Raw genomic sequence first — 19,728 nt, 5'->3', positions numbered from 1 at the left:
GGGAGGGGAAATGACAGTGCTGCCTGGGGTGCTGCAAACCTTCTTGAGAAATGGCTAGCAAGAGTTTGTCTGGAGTGTGACATCTTGCTTTGGGACACAGGTCTCAGTTTAGACCTCTTGAGCTCACAACTGTGCTATTTATTTTTAACTATTCAGTGATTATAATGAGGCAGGAGGGATGGATTTAGAGAAACCTGTCTGATTAAGCAAAGGCTGAGAATATGAAATAGTTTCTGAAATGTGCGAGTGTAACCCGTGTTACTGGGATCATGGAAGAAAACATAGAATTATTTAAAACATCTTTGTCTTTTAATTCCAAATCCAAAAAGGATTAAAAGGCTCCCATGCCATAGAATTATTTTTCTAAACAGAATTCCACACGTGGCGATTTCTTTTTATTATCTTACATTTTAACAGAAAGGATTTTCCTGTAGTGTATTGTGTTGGGTTGCAAAGGCCTGGGATGTCTGCACATCATCAAAGAGAGCAAATGATATAATTGCTGCACAATTTGCAGCTCGGGTTGAGAAGGCACATCAATTGCAGGGGGAGGGATCCTGCCAGCAGAAAGATGTTGGCTGCAAAGTATTTGCTGGTTCTGCTTTAAAGAAAGAGGACAGCAGCCTGGAAAATGCTCATCCACAAAAAGAAAGTGAGATTTCTGATACACTTTTGGAAGGCAGGACAAAATATGATCACTGGTTCTGAGGAGGTCAGGATGAGTTCCAGTGCAAAATAAATGTGCTTGCTCTGTGTTGCTGGAATTAAGGCAATCAAATAGAAACTGAAATTACTCAAAGCTTCTGTCTTCTCTCTTTCAAAATAGAAATATTCTAATAACATTGTATCTTCTTAGCTCTATCCTCATGACATTTTTTCCCCACCATCTTAATATTTTAATGAGTTTCTGTTTATGGATGATTAGAACCTAAAATACAGCTTTTATTCATACTTGTGACACCTGTGTTAGATTAGGGATGACCTGAAAGCTACAGTTTCTGCCTGCTGTTTTTGCAGGGCTTTTAGCAACCAAAACCTGTACCTTTATATCCATAGGTGAAGGATTAGTCACATGGAGAGGAACCTGTGCAAAGTAAGCAATGTGACACTGTATTCCCTGCTGAGATAATAACTCCACTTTCACGACAGGATGAGTAGAGAAGTAATTGAGATCTCAAAGAAATTAATCACATGTACATGGAAAGCAGAGACTATGGCACTAGTAGCTTCATGTTACCATAACATGGTAGCTTTACCACAACTTCCATGCACTTCAGAAGAAGCCACACAGAGATGAATGAGCTTTTCAGTGCTAGAACATAGTATGAATGCATGTGGCTGCCTGAGAGTGACACTGAGGTTTGGTAAAGAGACTTTGGCATTTAGAAACAACTTTCCCATTGAACTCTTCTGCCTCTCTCATCCACGTCTTCATAGCTTGAGAAATTCTAGTGCAAAAGCGTTGATTAATCTATATAAATTCTCAGATGGAAACTGTCATTCATCCTTAACCAGCCCTGTAGCCTCCTGTGATGATTCTGTATTTATTATTGATATGAGATTTTGTCTGTGAGGTGATAAAGGGGAGAAGAGGATACTCATCATGGTTCTGTCACATAGATCTGCTCTGTCAGTCCTCTGCAGTTTTAGCCAACCCAGCACAGAGGGGAATGATAGATGTCAATTGTTTCACAGTAAAGAAGTGTCTGTGAGTTTTGACTGAATGTGGGGTTTGAGGCAGTTGTTTTATGTAGCTCTTACCTACCAATGCTTTTTCTCTCATAATTGAAGATCCCTCTAGCCTTTCAGCTTAATCCCCGTGCAAGGCTGTAGTAAAAGTAGGTCATCTTACTACAGTGATTCTGAGCCCTGGAAATTTTACTCCTCTGTTCTGCTTTGATATCTTATGAAGAGCCAGCTTTAGCAAAACAGTATTGCATTTTTACTCTCAACCATAAATCCAAATCCTTTGAGTTCAAGTGCTAGAGCTGGCACATGCTTATGGGCCTGCTGAGGAGCTCCTTGCTGAGCACCAGAGCCAGCGCTGCGCAGGATGCCTCTGGGGCAACTGCGGTGCTGTGAGTATTTTGGTATTTTGGTAGTAGCAATACAAGCACCTGAGAAGCTGCAAATATTTATTGCTTCCTGTGATTTATTTGCAAGTGCTTGTTGTGGGGCAAGTCCCCTGTAAAGGTGCTTTGAAGGCTGAAGCTCTCCATCACGGGCACAGCTGTGAAGCCTGGCCTGGGCGGAGGGGAGGGCTGCGGGACGGTGGGGGTGTCCCTGCTCGGCACAGGGCTCCTGCCATGCTCTCCCCTGCCACTTGCCTGTTGCCATGGAGAGCAGATTTTGTCATGCACACTAGTGGGTCCCGAGCGTCTCCTCTCTGCCAGGATAATCTGCTGTCACCGTGGTCATCACAATAACTGGGCTTTTTTTTTTTTTAATATACTCTCCTCAGTACCACATATTACTTTCAGCTGCCTAGGTGCATTTTTGACATCAGCAGCGTGATGTGCTACTGCTCGTTTAAACTGAGAGACAAAACCCAGATGTGCTCTGCTTGAAAAATTGCTCAGTACTACTGTGTATTGTGCAAGGTTACTCGGGATACATGTGCCAGTGTTTCACCTTTTGTCTTTAAAGTGATGTAGGATGAATGTCTTTCAAATGAAAAGACAGGCGACTGGAAAAAAAGAGGGAAAAACAACTAATAAGATCAAAGACATAAATAGAACAAAATATGCACAAGAGATCTCATCTGAGATCAAAGATGTGAGAGTAATTACCATGAATAAGACGTGCAGAGCTCACCAGAACAGAATGGGTTGTGTGCCTGGAGAATTCTGCAGAAATAAACCATTCTGTGGGAAATTGAGTGCTCTGCAGAGTGAGGAGAGGACATTTATTCTGCATTGGAGGGTAAACTGCAGAAACTCCACCATTACAGGAGGGTTGCTTATTGCTGGCTGACACTGTGCAGGGCTGCAGCCATCGAGGTAGCTCAAAGAAAGCTCCAAACCTTTTATGTCAAAAAGATTCTGATCTGGGAGAAAAACAAAGCCCCAAATCCCAGCCCTTTAAGCCTGGGAGATGTGGAGTTTTCTGGCAGACATTTTCAAGGGTGAATGTAGTGATTGTGTTGCAGGTATAGATGGAAGAAAAACAACCGCTTCTCTTAAAGTAACGTAAGTCATAGAAGAATTGTACGGAAAATAAAGAAGACTTTTCACTAACTCTGTTCAGTCAGGGGTTGCAAATGTATTTGTGATTTTCATGGCTGTTACGTACACGAGTCTGCAGGCCCGAACAGAACATCCTTATAAGCGGAATACATAAATAAGTTGTCTAGAAGATTATGTAAAGAAAGTTACAGTGACTGAGCTGAAATTGCAAATACTGATTCTTCCCAAGGAAAGATTTTATGAGCTATGTGCCAGTCATATATACCAGAATACTGTTTGATTTTTAGTGGAGTTGCTCTGGATTTATTCCTCCTTTCCTCAGAACTACACTCTGGACACTGATCAATCCTTGCTGTTATTCCTGGTAAAATGTGCCCTCTTAATGAATATCTTAAACATGAGAGGAGTGGGGAAACCCAGGAAATTTTAAAAGTGAATTATATTTTAATACCTCTCTGTGAGCATGAACCAGAAAATCAGGCACAGGTCCACATGCCAGGCTAATCTGGGGGACAGAAAGGAAAGCATATATGCTGAGTCTACTGTGAAGACTTATTTTCACAGAAACTTTCCTGGGATTGTGTTTAGCATGTAGATGATTTTTTTTTTTTTTTTTAACAGTAGCTTACTCATTCTTTCTGTAGAAACACCCGCTCTAGGGAACCTTAAAAGCATGTGCAATCTATAAATGAATATTTCCACTCCCTTCATTCTTCTGACTGCTTCATTTTCGGGAAGAGCCCACCCCTGCCTATAGATTCTGTTGATGGTGACTTTGAGTCAAACACTGAAAGTACAAGCACTGTGTCGGATCTCATATGGATCTGTGAACTGTACAAATTGTGCTGGCAATCCTGCTTTCCATGACAATAGACTGTCTCCAGTGGCAAAATCCCTATCAATAGTCACGGCAGTACTATGCCAGATAATACCTACAAAGAGTCATTCCTGCATAAAGCACATTTCCTTTTTCCATGAGTATAGACTGATTCTGCTGCATATTAGCATTTTGCAGGCACTGTAGAATTTTTATGGTATAATAAGAAATTTTAGAATATATAATTTTCAGAAGGCAACAAAATAGTTTACTTAGAAAAAACTATTGCACAGCTGCTTCTTTTCTCTTCAGAAGAGTAGACCAAATTTTATCTTCCATCGTGTCCCCATGATCTTTCTGAAATAGAGGTGTACAGATTCTATTGATAGCAGATTTTGTCCTTTTGCAGGAGATACTACTTCACAAGAAAAAAAACCAAAACAACAAAACAGCACTGTCAAGTCTTTAGGTCTAGATGATTTATGATTTACCATCTTAAGATCATCAGATGCTGTCAGATTGGAGGTTGGGGAGAGTTTATTCTGTGATGTCCACTACTGTTTCTGTTCTCCTGTGAGCCTTAGCTTTGACTTCAGTGCTGTTGGGAATCTGTAAATTCACTCATAAAATGTCTTATTTTTTTCAGCTTGGAGGTGTTGCTAGTATTCACAGATGCTTTCAAAATATCAAATATGCCCATGATCCTGGCTAAAGTGCTGTAGGCAATTCTGCTTGAGAAGAGGGGTTAGATAAGATGACCTCCAGAGGTCCCTGTCAGACTCAGCCAGTCTGTGACTATTGGTGTCTCCTCAGTCTCTTCATTTTAATTCAGATGTTATAACAATAGAAACCTCTTTCCCATTTTATTCTATAAATGGGATCCATTCTACAAAATGGGTTCCGCAGGAATGGTGATAGTGAATTTTGTATATGTCTAATATATTTAGTTATTTTCATTAGATAATGCTATGGGCTTTGGTTCAACTAAGTGCTTAAATGCCAAAGGCAGGCACACAAATAATCCTGAGGAAGTCAAGAGAGGTGCTTTTCTAGTGAATACTTAAGCTTAAGTGCTTGGCTGAATAAGAGCCATACTCATGATTTTAATTAAAACACTACTAAGAAGAGCATGTAGTTCGTGCAGCAGAAAGAGGAAGGGCACATATTGCATCTAAATCTCTGCCTTTTACGTAGACTTTGAAGCTTTGATGCTGAGCATTGGTGAAGGGTGCAGAGATGCCCCTAAAACACACTTCAATATTACTTAGCAATGAAGTTTACTGGGGAAACACCATCTTAGTTACTTGGTCTTTTTGCTGGTAAGAGCAAGTGGTCAAACCTATTTTCTGGGCCAGCAGCAACAGAAGAGAAGCTCTCCTTCCCCATTCCCTCAGCCAACTATGCAGTCAGTTCAAATAATTTAGTGTTAGCTGAGAGTGTCTATAGCTCATGGCAGCTGTGAACAGTCATAAGGGCATCAGAAGGCAGCTAAAAGGCAGTCGAGCAAAAGAAAGCCATAGGTAGTCTGTGAATATACCTCCTTTTTTATTGACTTGTTTAACCTATGTTATATTTAATTTATTTTAACTGTAGGATTAAGATTATTATGCCAAAGAGCTGGGTAACTACAGCATGTGATGGGACAGTGGGCTTGATGTTTCCTTGCAGAAGGGTGGCCAGGACTGTGACTGCTCAGCATGACAGTGTGCATGAGCTCATCTGCTTTCCTCTGGAAACACTTTCTCTGTCCTTACTTGAGTCTGGAAGTTCGACACATCCATAGCATTTAAGTAAAGGAATTCAATGGGAGCTGGGCTTTGGTACAGTAGGGTCAATACAGAGCTTCGATGCAAGTCAGGGTCAAGTCTTTCATTTAGTTGGTGGAAGGGCTGTCTCTGCAGCACGGTACCTCCCATTTGAATTGGCAGTGTCAGATGCCTTCTTCCCCTCTAAAAATATTTTGGTCTGCCTTCTCCCTAGGACTAAAGCCTTCATTGAGTTTCCAGCAGTGAAAACAGTTTTACAGTGGGTGTAACGATAACGCAGACCTTAGTTCTAGTGTTATCAGGCCCAGAGTGTGTGTATCGAAGAGTATTTGAATTACACTCAGCACTGTTTACGGTTTCTGAGGAGCCGTAGAGCCTGTTAAAATTGAAATACTGCTTATGGGAAGGGACTTATGTTTTCTATTCTGTTGAAAAAAGAAACAAGGAGGAAAACATATTGTGCATGTTCAAAGGCTGCCCAAGGACAGCTTTCATTCTTTGTGACCCACTTACATTAAATGCTTTCACAGGAACTCCTCAGAAAGTTATTAAAAAAAAAAAAAAGAAAAGAAAAAAAAAGAAAAACATCAGTGCTTCTAATCTTCACTCTGAGGACGCATCCAGGCTTGGAGCCATTGACAGATATCTTGCATCCCTAGTTACCTGTACAAAAATTAAAGAAAGCAAGAGATGAGGAGCATTGACACTGAGAAGTTAACTTAGTCCATGTAAATATTAAATAGTATAGTTTAAGATTATTTTGTTTTTAAGATATTGGATAACCAATTGTAGCTTCAGCCTGCATAAGCTGACCTATTGCTCTTGTCCTCTTTCTCCAGTCATTTTTTTTTTTCTTTTGGAACAATGTGAGTACTTTGTCTTTTATCTGGTGTTACCAGGCCTCCTTGAGTCCAGCTGGGAGCTTTCTCTGGCTTTTGATTCCCATGCCATGGACACCACCACAGTGCAACTACAGTAAAAGTGGTGCTTGTTGGACTCTTACCACTCAGGAACCCAAAACTTTGAATCTCTCTGCGTGGCAGGTGAACAGCACTGGTGGGCCTCAGCCTGCCCTATATCTTGAGTCCTGCTAGATTTACACAGGAGCTGATCCCTCTGCCTATTTGACTCAGAACAGATATTGTTAATAAATGAAAGCTGACAGTTGTAAAGATCCTACCTAAAAACCAAATCAGTATGTGCTTTGAGGGAAGGTAAACAAAGCTTTTTCTGATTCTTCTTAATATTTTATCTGAGTACTGGTGTTTGATGTTACTTGAGGAATGTGCGAGTGGAAGGATTTCTTGGGGCTTGTGATATATCCCTTCACACCTCCCAATGCTTCCAGAAGGGAGAGTGCACAGAGCCCCATAGAGCACTCATATGCAGGGACAGAAATCCCTTTTGTGAAAACTTAGAGGGTCAGAGGGTTAGGTTTGGTAAATTGTGTCCACTTGGAGTCCTTTTGGTTTTCTTCTCAGTGTCTAAAGTAGTAGCAAATATGTTCTTCTTGGTGTTGTTGTTTTCTAATGAAGAAGAAAATAGGAATTAAGAAGTCTGTTGTACTTGCTTGTTTTGACTGGATGAAGTTAAGGTATTAACTATCCACTGTACTAATTCCCTTGATAGTATGCCCTGTTAGATCCTCCAAAATTGAAAAAGACATTAAAAAATTCAGCATTTTCTTAATATAAGCCCATAATTATTGTTTCTCCCATCATATGAATATTTGAGTCATTGATATTTTATGTGTCACACAGAACGGTTGAGATATCAGAGAAAACTGGTGATTTGCATAAGCATCCCAGAGGCATTTTTGGCTTCCCAGCATGCAGAAGCTTTAGCCTGTTGCCTTTACATCGAGTCTGCTGTACTGCTGCATGCCAGAGATGATAATCATTTTGTGAAACATGATCAGAGGAGCCTTTATGGAGGTGTGACAGATGCAGCTGTAGCATCACTTGAAGCACTTTCCCATAACCTTAAAACTGTATTTCCTTCTGATTTTCTTTATTGATGACTTTTTAATGCATTGTTAAGTTGCAACTGCTGCACGCAATGGAATTCCTAGAAGAGTGAGGGGGTAAAAAGGTTAAAGTGCCCACAGCCACAGTTTCAGGACTTAATTGGGCACAAGCTACTCGACTATGAGCATTCCCCCAAAGAATGGTGAGTTCTTGTAGGCTTCAAACAATGGAGATGCGTGGGTTGATGCCATCTGCAGCCTAGGGCTTGTGGAACAAAAAGATGTTTGAAGAAAAGGGAAATGCTCAGAGATATGGTAGAATGGGAATGATCTGAAAGTAATCAATCATTTCGGTGACATAAATCACAACACCCAACAGCCCACAGTCAGAAGATGTCAAATACCGCCCGCAGCGCCTCAGTCTCTTTGGCATCATCAGTTTTGTGTGTTGTGCCACTGCCTCTTTTGTGGGCCATCAATTTTGTGGGGTGATGAAACCCAAGAATGTCGCTGATGCTCCTTCGCGCTAATGCGACCTTTATGATTGCGCACCCTAACGTGCACTTGAAGGCACATTCCTCCTTTGACCCCACCGAACAATCGGTTGTGAGCTGGGTGCCAAATCCACCAGATGTTGCTTGATCTCATAATTACGTTAGTGCCATTGCTCCAGCGCAACAGCATCAAACCAATACCAGCCAATCTGGGGCACAAAGGGAGTCTGCAACTCTCATGTGGTCATCTGGTCCACGCCTGACATTTTTGCCTAAAGCTCTCAGATGTTAAACTTAATTTCCCTTCCTTGATTATAAGCAAAATGATCTGTGCACAATATTAAAAAAACATTTATCAGCTGGAAAACAGTAAAAGGCATGGCATAAACTCATATAAATGTTAATGAAAGGCAGACAAAATTGAGCAATAGTATTGTGTTCCTCAGGCTCTTACACACTTTTACTTAGAAGAGGATCTCGGAGAGGAGGTCAAGAACAGGGTTGGAGGATAAACACAAAAAATAATTCTTTGAAATTTACTCCGATTTTTCTTGTGGTTCAAAACAGTGGTCTGGAAGTCCTGTTAAATGGAGCAAGCATAATCCACCTTCTGCTTATTCCAGTATTGATCATCAGTTCTGTATATATCCCTTTGTTTCAACAGGAAGGCTCCATCTTTATGTTGTTGCCTATAAAACAAAACAGGAGCTACTGGCTGCATAGCTCCTACCAAGGAACTGTACGAAGTAGTAAAGCAGTAAATGACTGTGGCCGTTGTCTAACAGGGTCTATTCTTCTGAGTCAGAGCGATGCCACATGGATGGTCTATAGGGCAGCAGTCTGAGCTCACAGCTCCAAATCCCAATACAGAAATACCTGAATGCAAATGACTCAAGCTACATCATCCTTCATCTTGTCATATTTAACTGTAATTTCCTAAACTAGAGCTGAAATACAGCACAGACATTTTCATGCAATTTTTTTCAGCCCTGGCATCCCATAGATTGCTGCTGGGTGTAGTGCCTCTCTCTCCTTCACCTGCCTTCCATTCTAGAGAGCTCCAAGACTTGCAGGGTCAAGTTCTTCAGCACTGGTGGTGTATGTGGTAGCAGAGGTTCAGGGTGCACTAAAGCACCGTGTAGCCCACTGTAATTTTCTGCTTTAAAAAAAAAAAAAAAAAAAAAAGTGGGTGAGTTCTCAGCAGCAGCTACTGTGAAATTACTGCACTTTCCTTCTTTCTCAATTGTGAGCTATTGTAGCACAGGACCTTAACTATGAGCTAAAAAGAATTTCTAGACAGTACAAGTTGACTTCAACATGCCCTACAAATAATCACCATCTTACAGTATTTTCATTTCAAATAAGAATATAAAGTCATACCAAATATAGGAGAAATTTTATTTCCTGTACTACTATAGTTTTTAAGCATTATGGCCCATGTAGACCGTGGGCAAATATTATATCCTAAAGTTTCAGATAATTGCCATCTTTATGCTTCATACATGATCTTTCAGAATGTTATTTTACCCAGTGCAATTAGACTTCAGGATGTAAAACTCTGAGAGTAATTCTGAGCCTTTTAGCAGAGCTGTGTATTGTCAGGGTGCACTGACATCAAGATTCTGCTCTAACTAATCTAACAAATCTGAACAATTTCCTTGAAATCAGTACAATTACTTCAGCACAAAACCTATAGAAGTGGGATGAGAGTCAGACCTTTATTTCTTTTCCAGTCAGATCTAGAGATACAGTATTTTCCATTTAGTCAATGAAAAGAGCTGTAAAGGGATAGAAAGAAATGATAGAATGAAGTTTTATTATTTAACGTATGGGAAACTTGGTTATTATTTTACCATAAGCATACACAGGAAAAAGAGCCTGTTGAAATAAAATGGAAAAATTCACCTCAGGCATTGTATCATGAGATCCAAGGAAGTGACATCAAAGATTAAATCTGGTCCATTTATTTTTAAGCTATTTTGCCCAAGTATCAGATTTTACATCTGGAGTTTTTCTCTGCTCTGTGAATTTTAATTTTTTTTTTGCAAGCATAAAACTGAATAGGAATAAAAAAATATATTTTCATCATCTCAGGACTGAAATAAGTTTCTCATATTGGACACTTACATTCTTTTGACAGTTTTGGGTGTTAAGCATGAAAAAGCTTCAGACTGAGGTCAACATATACACCAAATGTGGGGCAGTGGTGGTTTTAGCCAAGCAGAAGGCAGTTATTTGCTCATGGAGAGGCCATGGCTCACCTACTGCCAGAGAAGCCTTTTTAGGCTTTAGAAAGACAGTATTCTGGACTACTCAGTCACACTGAGTTAGTTTTGTGTTAGGTAACACCACCTCTTGGTCATTCCTCTTTCCCAAAAGGAGCAGTGGGAGTGCCAGTGTTGCCTGGGCAGCCAGAGTTGCTGTATTTCTCCTCTTACCCTGTGGCACTGCAGCCAGTTGCACCAGCTGGAGAAGAGGCATGATGGCCAGAGCTGTGTTGTCCAGGCTGCTAGTTGCTTCATTGGATTAATTTCACTAGTTCAGAAGAACAAGAAAAGACCACATGAGAAACCACAGGAAAATTTCCAAACTCTCATGGAAAAAAGAATTAAATGGACACAAAAGGCCTTGTTTTGGTTAACTGGAGCCAACAGGGAAAACATACCAGGGAGACACAAGATGGGGAGGTGGTTCCAGGCTGACCCATTCCCTGTGAGCAGCAAGGTACCCTGTAAGTCCTCAGCACATGGAGGTTTCCTTTGGGGTGCCCTAGCATGGGCCAGCCTTCCCTCCAGGGCTGGTGTGCTCTGGAGTATTTTCCTGGACTTTCTGGAGCCAGGGAACTCCAGAGGGCTATGGGAAGCTTGGTATGGATAAGATGTGTATCGGTCATGCTAAATTCTGTTCCAAGTCCAAAACTGAAACACTTTTTGTGGGAAGATTTTAACTGGAACTGCTGAAATTTCTTTTCATGGATTATTTAAGCTGTACAAGATGTAGTTAATTCTGAGTTCTTCCATGATATCCAGGAAAGTATGTCTGATTATATAAATTAAAAGTTGCTGCTTAAAAATATTTTGCTTGAGAGATTGCAAAGGCAACCCAGTAAATTAATTAAGATCAGAGAGTCTTGCTCAAGTGAGAAGATTGCATAAGTAACCACATGTGTTATTGAAAAATACATATTGTTTACAATGTATTCTTGCAAGATCCTTAAGCATTTCACTTTGAGATTTGCTTGATAGAAAATACTGCATTTGTTCAAGTTGTCACACAGCTCTAAGCTGATTTGCAGCTACATGCAGATTAAAACCACTGTGCTGTCCCACTGCAGTTTTGGATTTAATTTGGTTACTTTCCATCTTTTTAAGAGAAACAAGAGAGTTTTCAAACCAAAAGGCACTGACTGCTTCCCTAATTAAAAATGTATCCATCTGCTGGTTTGGTGGCTGACTTGTTATTCAAAGCATGCAGATCTAAGTAGGTTGATTTATTTATGAAGACCTTATGACACTGAGAGATATGCACTCAAAAACATGTAAAAATAAATGTGGCTGCAGATGGGTAGACACACACAGATCTTTATGGCGTTCTAAATAACAGATAGAGAGAATTTGGAAAATGTGCTTTACAGGGAAGATCCTTTTATGTTGCTTCCACATGTTTAACATTTAGAGCTGAAATAACAAAGCGGCCAGCTAACATGTTGTGAGATAACTCTAGTCTAAATATCCTATAGTGCCTTTTAAGTTGCAGTGATTGTTCCTGAAAGCTTAGTGTGAGTGACAGGCTTAAGGAGTTGCTACATTTTAAGCAATGTTTTATTTACAGAACACTATAAAATGAATTTTAATTAAAGGAGAAAAAAAAATCATTATGAGTCACAAACATCATGCTCAGGAATCAGGGTAAATGCTGGCTTCTTACATTTAATTTCATGGATGCATTGGTAAATCTCTCCCAAATTAAGTTTCGTAGTAACTATGCTCAGGCTTTGGAAACACTGAGTTCTAGTGGATTCCTTCTCAATGCTATAAATACTGTTGCAATCTTCAGGTAAAGTTTATTAATCAGTTTATGGGCTCCAGGAAATTCCCCGTGTAATGAAACCATCATGGTATTTCCACGTGGGGTGTGGAGCTGCTGCTGTTAAACCTCACCTCAGTCCTGGTGCAATTCCACTGGCGCGATCTGGCTTCTAAAATGAATACCAATGGAAAAAAACCCATTACTGGTCCAGAGCACGTGCCGTGAGGCTGAGTTTGTAGGTGCTCTGCATGGGGCACCTGAGAGGTATGAGGAAAATGGAGAATGATGTGGCTGGGAGCAACTTCAGAGTAGCTTTGCTGCCTCTTTTTCTGTTTGCAGCAGGGTTTCTAGTGGGTCCTTCTCAGTTTTACTTCAATCCGTGTGCCTGGGAGATTGTTTGTTTGGGTTTTGTACATGTTTGCACGTGTGTTCGCATCCATAGGTAAAACGAATCATTTTATCTACAGCAAATTACTCTTTTACAGACCACCTGATCACGCTGTTATCCTCTCAAATTGAAACTGTCTTCCACCAAATGATAAAGTTGCTTTCAGCAGAGCTGTCTTTTTTACTAAGCCATGCACTGACAGTTGTGTTCAGCTTCACAAAGTGGCATTTCTCTAATCCCAAGGTCAATTTAAACTGGTTCCCCACTATATGTTTTCAGATTCCCTGTGAGTCTCTTTTTATTGCTATGTCAAAACAAGCACGTGAGTTTCTTAGTGCCAATAAAATATAGAAAGATTGTTTGTATGTAGATTTAGCCAAGGAGGACATTAGGCTGAGCTGCCTTTTGGTAGGAAGCCATCCTGCCATTTCTTTGGAAAACTCTAGAGAATGTTTGAATAATCCTTATACTAATAGATGTCACCACTGGGAACCTGTGTTACTTTTACAGCTCTTTGAGTATCTTGCTGACAGTTTGGCTAGTTTGAAATGGTGGGGAAAACTCAAACAGGTTTACATTTTCTTTTACTTTCATCTCTCCCAAATACCTATTTTGATGAAAGTTGCAGATATGAATCGAGGGAAGAAAAAACACTTTGCATGTTCCTTTTGTGCAGAAGGGAGTGGACAAAAACCTGACCAGTAACCCTCTTCTTTTGTTTACAATACACTGCAAATGGTTGTTTTCTGTTTTCCTGGGGCTGTGCAAGCCCTTGGAATGGGGGACAAGGGATCATGATGGGTAAAGGCAAATAGTCACACAATTCCTCAGAATTGAACCCATTGTTCAAGTAGGGTAAAGTGAGTTTTACTTCCCTAATTTTAGTCTGTGTCAGCGTTGTAACGTGAATAAGGATTAGCAATGGTGCTGGGTAAGGGAGGCAGCTGAGGGTAAGGGTGGTATTTTTGTGCCCGTAAAAGCCATAGTGGTTGCACATTTCCCCACAAACAGAACATTTCAGTCAGGACTTGGCAGTGCTGGGTTAATGGTTGGACCTGAAGATCTTAAAGGTCTTTTCCAACCAAAACAATTCTATGGTTCTATGATTTTTGCTGTTTACCTCAGGATACTGCAAGAGGAAATGTTTGGGGAAATAATATTGTTGGAAATACCAGCTGCATATGTGTTAGAAAACTCTTACAATTGACTGGCTCAGTAAAGCAATGCCAATGAGTAATTTCTAAGGGAAACCTTGCCTTAAGGTAGAATTCATAGAGATATGTTCCTGCTCTTTACTGTTAGTATGGATCTGTCTGCAAGAAAATACACTCAGGGTTTGGGGCCGACTTCCATTAAAGGAATGCAATGGTTACTGCTGAAGGAAAACTCAGAGGGGAATGGGACTTGACAAAGAGTGGCTGCACTAAAATAAAAACCTGCATGTTGGTGCCATTAGTGTATGAAATAAGAGGAACTAATTTGTATGTCATAAATTAAAAAATATATATATTAAACTGAGGCTTATGCCTGTGTAATGCAGAATGCAGGTACAGACCTATACACATCTTTTTTTCTAATGCTACACTGATGCTCAGCTCCCCGAGAGTAGATCTGAGATCTGCTTGTGCTAGAAGCTGTAAAAGAATATCTCAGTATATGACAAGACCCAGTAGATGGGTATAAATAACAAGAGAACAAGGAAATACAGTGCCAGTATTGCCCAGCACAACAGATTACCTTATTCTCCAAACTCTTCCAAGATCAGTGACAGTACTAAGGAAAATAATGGCTGTCACTTTTCTGACACAAAAGCAAGGGGGTGTTTTTTTCCGTTGCCCTTCTTGCAGGTTTTTATTTTTGTGCTTGCTATTTTGCTTACCTGAAGTTAATCCAGAATTTGCAATATTCTGCTATAAAATCCATGCAAATTCTGAGCTAGAACACACACATATGCATATTCTTACTTTCCCCAGTCAGTGGTTTCCCTAAAATAGAACAAATAGTTTCTTAGATAATAAATAAACATTCTTTGGTGTCTGTAGCTTCTCTGAAATCAGGACAGAGAAACACAGGCAGTGGTTCAGATTCTGAGGTAAGCTCATTATTACTTTAAGGCTGGCCAACCTACAGACCACAAGTCCCTCAGTGCCATCTCCATATTATTTCCAAGAATGGAGCAACAGGTATGGGCTGCCTACAGATCTGTCCAACTTGATATTTATTTAGCATCACCATTTTAAGGTGGGCACTTGAGGTAATGACCTGCATTCAGCTTGAAAAGTCTTGCTGCAGTGGCTGTTCAAGGTCCCTAGGGAAGTTTGTGCAGAACTTGGAGCAGACCCCATCTCCCAGATGTAAATTCCCAATTTTAATCTTTCTCCTGTCCTGTGAATGTATCAGTCATGCCTGCACACAGAAAAAATGCACAAATTCTTTCCACTTTTTAGAACAAAAAGCAAGGATTTTATATTTCATTCTAAAGAAAGACAGAGTCTTCCTCTTCCCTACTACTTAAAAACTAGCACACATTAAAAAAGAATGCGGAGTTGGTTTTGTTTCTTACTTTAAACACAAACAGTTTTCTTCTACATGCTTGCAAAAATTTTGTTCGTACTACCTCAGATAGGATGGCTTCATCTGAGTTAATTAGGATTTACATGCTATTAGAACTGCCAGGAATCTTCAGTGCTCTATAGAGAACCTGTTTCTGGTATAGTTTGACTGGTACCATCGTTGTATAAATAATCTCTGAAAGATCACTGTCTCTGAACACAAAGAATAAAAATGAATTAGAGCTCCAGTGCCCTGCTCTTTTGATTATTCTACCAACCCCACCCCCCAAAAAAAGAAAAACTAAAAAAAATCAGAGACTTTGCACAAAAATTATCTTTATTTATACAGAACATTTAGTGGTGCAATAAAAATAATCCTGTATCCTTCCTTTTAAAAAATGATACCGGCAGTAAATGATGGCAGAAAACTTAAAGTTCCAGTATGAAAACCAATCTGGGAAACTTTTTCCCCACTTATGTTAATTGTAGATTTCTTCTTTTTCACATGAAGGGCCCAATGCTGCCTACCTATTAAAGCTTAGTAGCTAAGCTGCTACTAAAATGCAGCTTTACCTTAGTGCAGCCCAAACTCCATTTCAGAAATTTTAAACTGTGACCCTGTTCTTGCCAGAGCAAATCTAAGTCTGGCTGACTAAATATTTTTTCCCACTGCAGAAAATGGATGGATGCTTTGAGAGAAATCTGGATGTCATTGGCAGTTCTCTGTGCTTAGACTTTAGCTTTACCCTTCCAGTTCTACTATGGCTCCTCTGAAATTGTGAGCAATGGATTCCCTGCAATTTTGGCTTTCTACCTTTCATGTGTTCTGTCAGGGATGGGCCACCCTGTTTTGCAGCCACTCCAAGGAGTGCTCAGGAGGGGGCTGCCTGAGCTGCCTCCCCTCTGGCTGGTGGTCCTGGCCGCTGGCAGCAGCAACCCTCCTGCCAGCGCTGCTTGCCAGCCCGTGCCACTCCTGCATCTTCATCCCAGGAACTTTTATTTTCTGGAAGCTGACGCTACTCCCAAATGATCATGAATGAGTAAGAAGCACAGCCGCTGAGGACTGGCAGCGCAAAGCCAGCGATACTCGAAAGCAGTTTGTAATAATTAAGGTGTCTGTTAACCTCCGCAGCTTTAAATAACCTCTCAAAGAAACGTAGGCAGGGACATTCCTTTCCGGGTTGCCAAGCATCTGAGTGAGCACTGCAAACAACCTGCAGCCTTATAAAGTTCTTTGCACGGGGTTATTGGTCACACTTTCACATGAAAAACCTGCAGGTTGGTGCTTGTCGCCCGGTCCTAATGAGGGCGAGAGCTGCCATGAGCAGAGCTGACACCTACATCGCAGAGGTGGGCACTGGCATTTATTGGGCTTGATCTGCTTATTAGGTGAAAAGCAGTAATACCTGGTTTGACATGCTGGAGCATTTATTTCTCTTTCGTTTGCTCCTTCAGTACTGCTTTGCAGATTTTACCTTTTGCCAGTGCCCTTTAACGTTTGTTTATTTTAGGAAGCTTAAACTACATTGTGAACACTCCTGGCTTTGTAAATAGTTTTGGTGATAGGATTTCCTTCCAGGGACCTGATAATGGCATATTACAAATTTTAGACTAGTTATGAGATCTGAGTTGTGTTATCAGGAGAAATGTAATAAAAAGTACTACTTCCACTGCCATTAAAATCCTGTTACATTTCACTTATGATTATCTCATTTTCCTTAGCACTGTTGGTTAGAAGTGGCAACAAATCTATGCTTCTGTCTGTATATTGTCAAGTTACCACATGTGCCTGGTCCCAATAAATACACTGTCACAAGTCCTGTAATCAGCATCAAGGCAGTAATAAATAGGAATCTCTTGTGATTGTGATGATTAAGAAAAGGAAGTGTAAATAATCTGCAGTGCCTAAAGCTCACTTCTTTACAGAGTGGATTTGCAAATGAGCTATAAACCTGATCCTTTTCTTTATTGAGGTCAGCAACAAAACTCCTGCTAATCCCAGCTGAAACAAAATCATTCTGCCAGCTTGATGTTTACAGAAATGCATATTACCTTCACGTAGATGTTCTCCCCCTATGGCTTTTTGTATTACAGACTGCAACCTCACCTAACAAACAGGACCTGAGGAACAAAATCTTACTCATATCAAATAAAAAGCCGTTATTCTCAAATAGCTAACAATAAGTGTTGTCAAGTAATTTATCAGCAAACATTTAATACTCACAGGTCCATTAAGAATCAGTAAATCCAAGGAGGGAAAGGCTTGGCACATCTGAGCACTTGTAATGGGAAGGAGCCGCAGTTACTCTCTGGTGCCAAGCCTGATAAAGGTGCACCTTCGGGGCATTATTCCCTTTGACAAAGAGACTCTGTGTGTATGTTAAACTTCCTGGGGTTATTTTACACTCTTTTGCAAATAGCACAGTAGTGTGGAAGTTGTGTGGGAGTGGAGTAACTGGGATTGCATTTTTTTTGTGGGAAAAGGCTTTTCAGAGGAGCCGGGTGAATTTTTTCCTGCAGGCTGTGGAATTGCATACTAAAGGAAGAGCTTGCGCTTCCTCCCCTCCCTGCTTTCTTCTTTTTCCTCTTCCCTCCCACCCCCACCCCCCATCTAAATGTAGTGCTGGGCCTCAGGAGGCCCATGAACACACAGAGCTTCCTACTGAGGTTGTCACTTGACTGACAGCAAAAAGCTTCTGGGGAGATGGACGAGTGTGAGTAGGTGGACATCGAAAAATGAAGAATGAAAAGATGAAGTAAAAATAGAACTGAATGTTCATCCAAAATCACAGCCGTTTGGGGGTTTGTAATGTATTTAACTTATGAATGTTGTGTTTGTGTTTGGGTAAAATGTAGTGACGACACGGATATAAGCATATGCGTATGTGAGAGACACTTAATATCTGTTCAGAATGTTTTATTGGAAATTATGGAAACTACAGAAACACATCCAAGACAAACCACCTGTGCCAATGCACAACTATTTGTATACTAATATATTCCCTTCGTGTTTTAAACTAAGAGGAAAGCAAATTGTGAATGAGTAGGAAATACAACAATCTTTCAGCCCTTCTGTGTCAAGATGATTTACACTTTTTCAAAAACTCCGTGTTTGTGTGTTCATGTGCCTGTGTGTCTATACAACTTGAGTCCTTATAAACAGATCTCTAAATAATTCATCTGGCCTTGACCTCTCTGAAGCAGACGGGATCAAACATTTAACACATTGTCATCATTACTACAGTGTGTGCTGCAAATGAATATAGTTTTGCTAAGGAGCTGAGACAAATATAAGGTCTGAGACAACTATAAGAGACACTGGCTGTGCTTTTTCGAGCTGCATTAAACTGACCGTTTAAATGGTGTAAACTTGATTATGGTGCAAACATGATTAGTTCCCATCAAAGCTGAATCACTCCTGATAGTGAGTTACAATAATGTAAGCCGGCAGGCTGGCAGCAGCACAGGCTGCTCAGTTAATAGGCAGTTAAGAAAAATATAACAGATTCAATGGCTCTAACAAAATTTTAAGGGATACATTTTGATCTCAGGTGCATTGTTGTAAGGTGGAGTTACTTGCTGAAGCTGAGAACAGAATTTAGTCCAAGTATCGATGACATCTGTTGAAACAAAGCTGGGCTTTTATGATCCGCTGAAATGACACAAAGTAAGGAAATTGTGATTATTTTGGCAAGGCTTCTTAAAACGCGCCTTTTCTTGGAGCCAAAATGTAGTGGATTTGGTAGAATTGCGAACAGTTTATTACATTTGCAGGCTTTCTCTACGCTGTCTGTGTTTATTTTATGTGGTTTTTTTTTTTTACAAATTAAAATGCATTAATGTAATAGAAATGTTAATATTTTCCAAGTATTTAGTAATTTTTTATGACAACTGACTTTTCTGGCTTTGCAACAAAAATAACTTCAGTTAAAAAAAAAGAAGACATCTTGATGCTCCCCCGTTCCCGTACAGTTTATCCTGTCTTATAGTAGATCTGTCAGATGCATCAAAGATGTGAAAACAAGAACCCTCAGATTGCTTTAATTGAGGGCTGCCTATATTTCTGTGTAAATAATAAGAAAGGAACTAATCCTTTTCTTCCTCCTCATTAGGCCAAGAATTCTTGTAGATAATTAAAGTCAGGAAGTACAAGTTTTAACGGTTGCACTGACTGTGCTGCAAGGTTTTCCAACTCCCATTATCCAAGCAGCCACTTAAAAGATTTATTTTCTACGGAAGAGAAAAATACACCAGCTATCTTTGCAGAGTTATCTTTAAGGGTCTGCCGGGGGGTGCTCCAAAATAAGTGTTCAAGGCAAAGGAAAACAACCTGAATCTCAGAGTATCGAAACCTCATTGCACGTACTGTGGTAAATATCTGTAAAGCTATTTTAAAAACAGCAACAAAAAAATTCATTCTCTGTAGATCTTGACCTAAAATTAAAACAGGTCAAAGATAGGCGGTATTTTGAAGCAAAAAAAGTACTAGTAAGAGTGTGTTAGGAAGTACGTGTTACAGATATTTAAAGTT

Source organism: Apus apus, chromosome 8 (genome assembly GCF_020740795.1).
Source record: "Apus apus isolate bApuApu2 chromosome 8, bApuApu2.pri.cur, whole genome shotgun sequence".
In the NCBI taxonomy this organism is placed as follows: domain Eukaryota; kingdom Metazoa; phylum Chordata; class Aves; order Apodiformes; family Apodidae; genus Apus; species Apus apus.
This window is presented reverse-complemented; position numbering follows the sequence as displayed.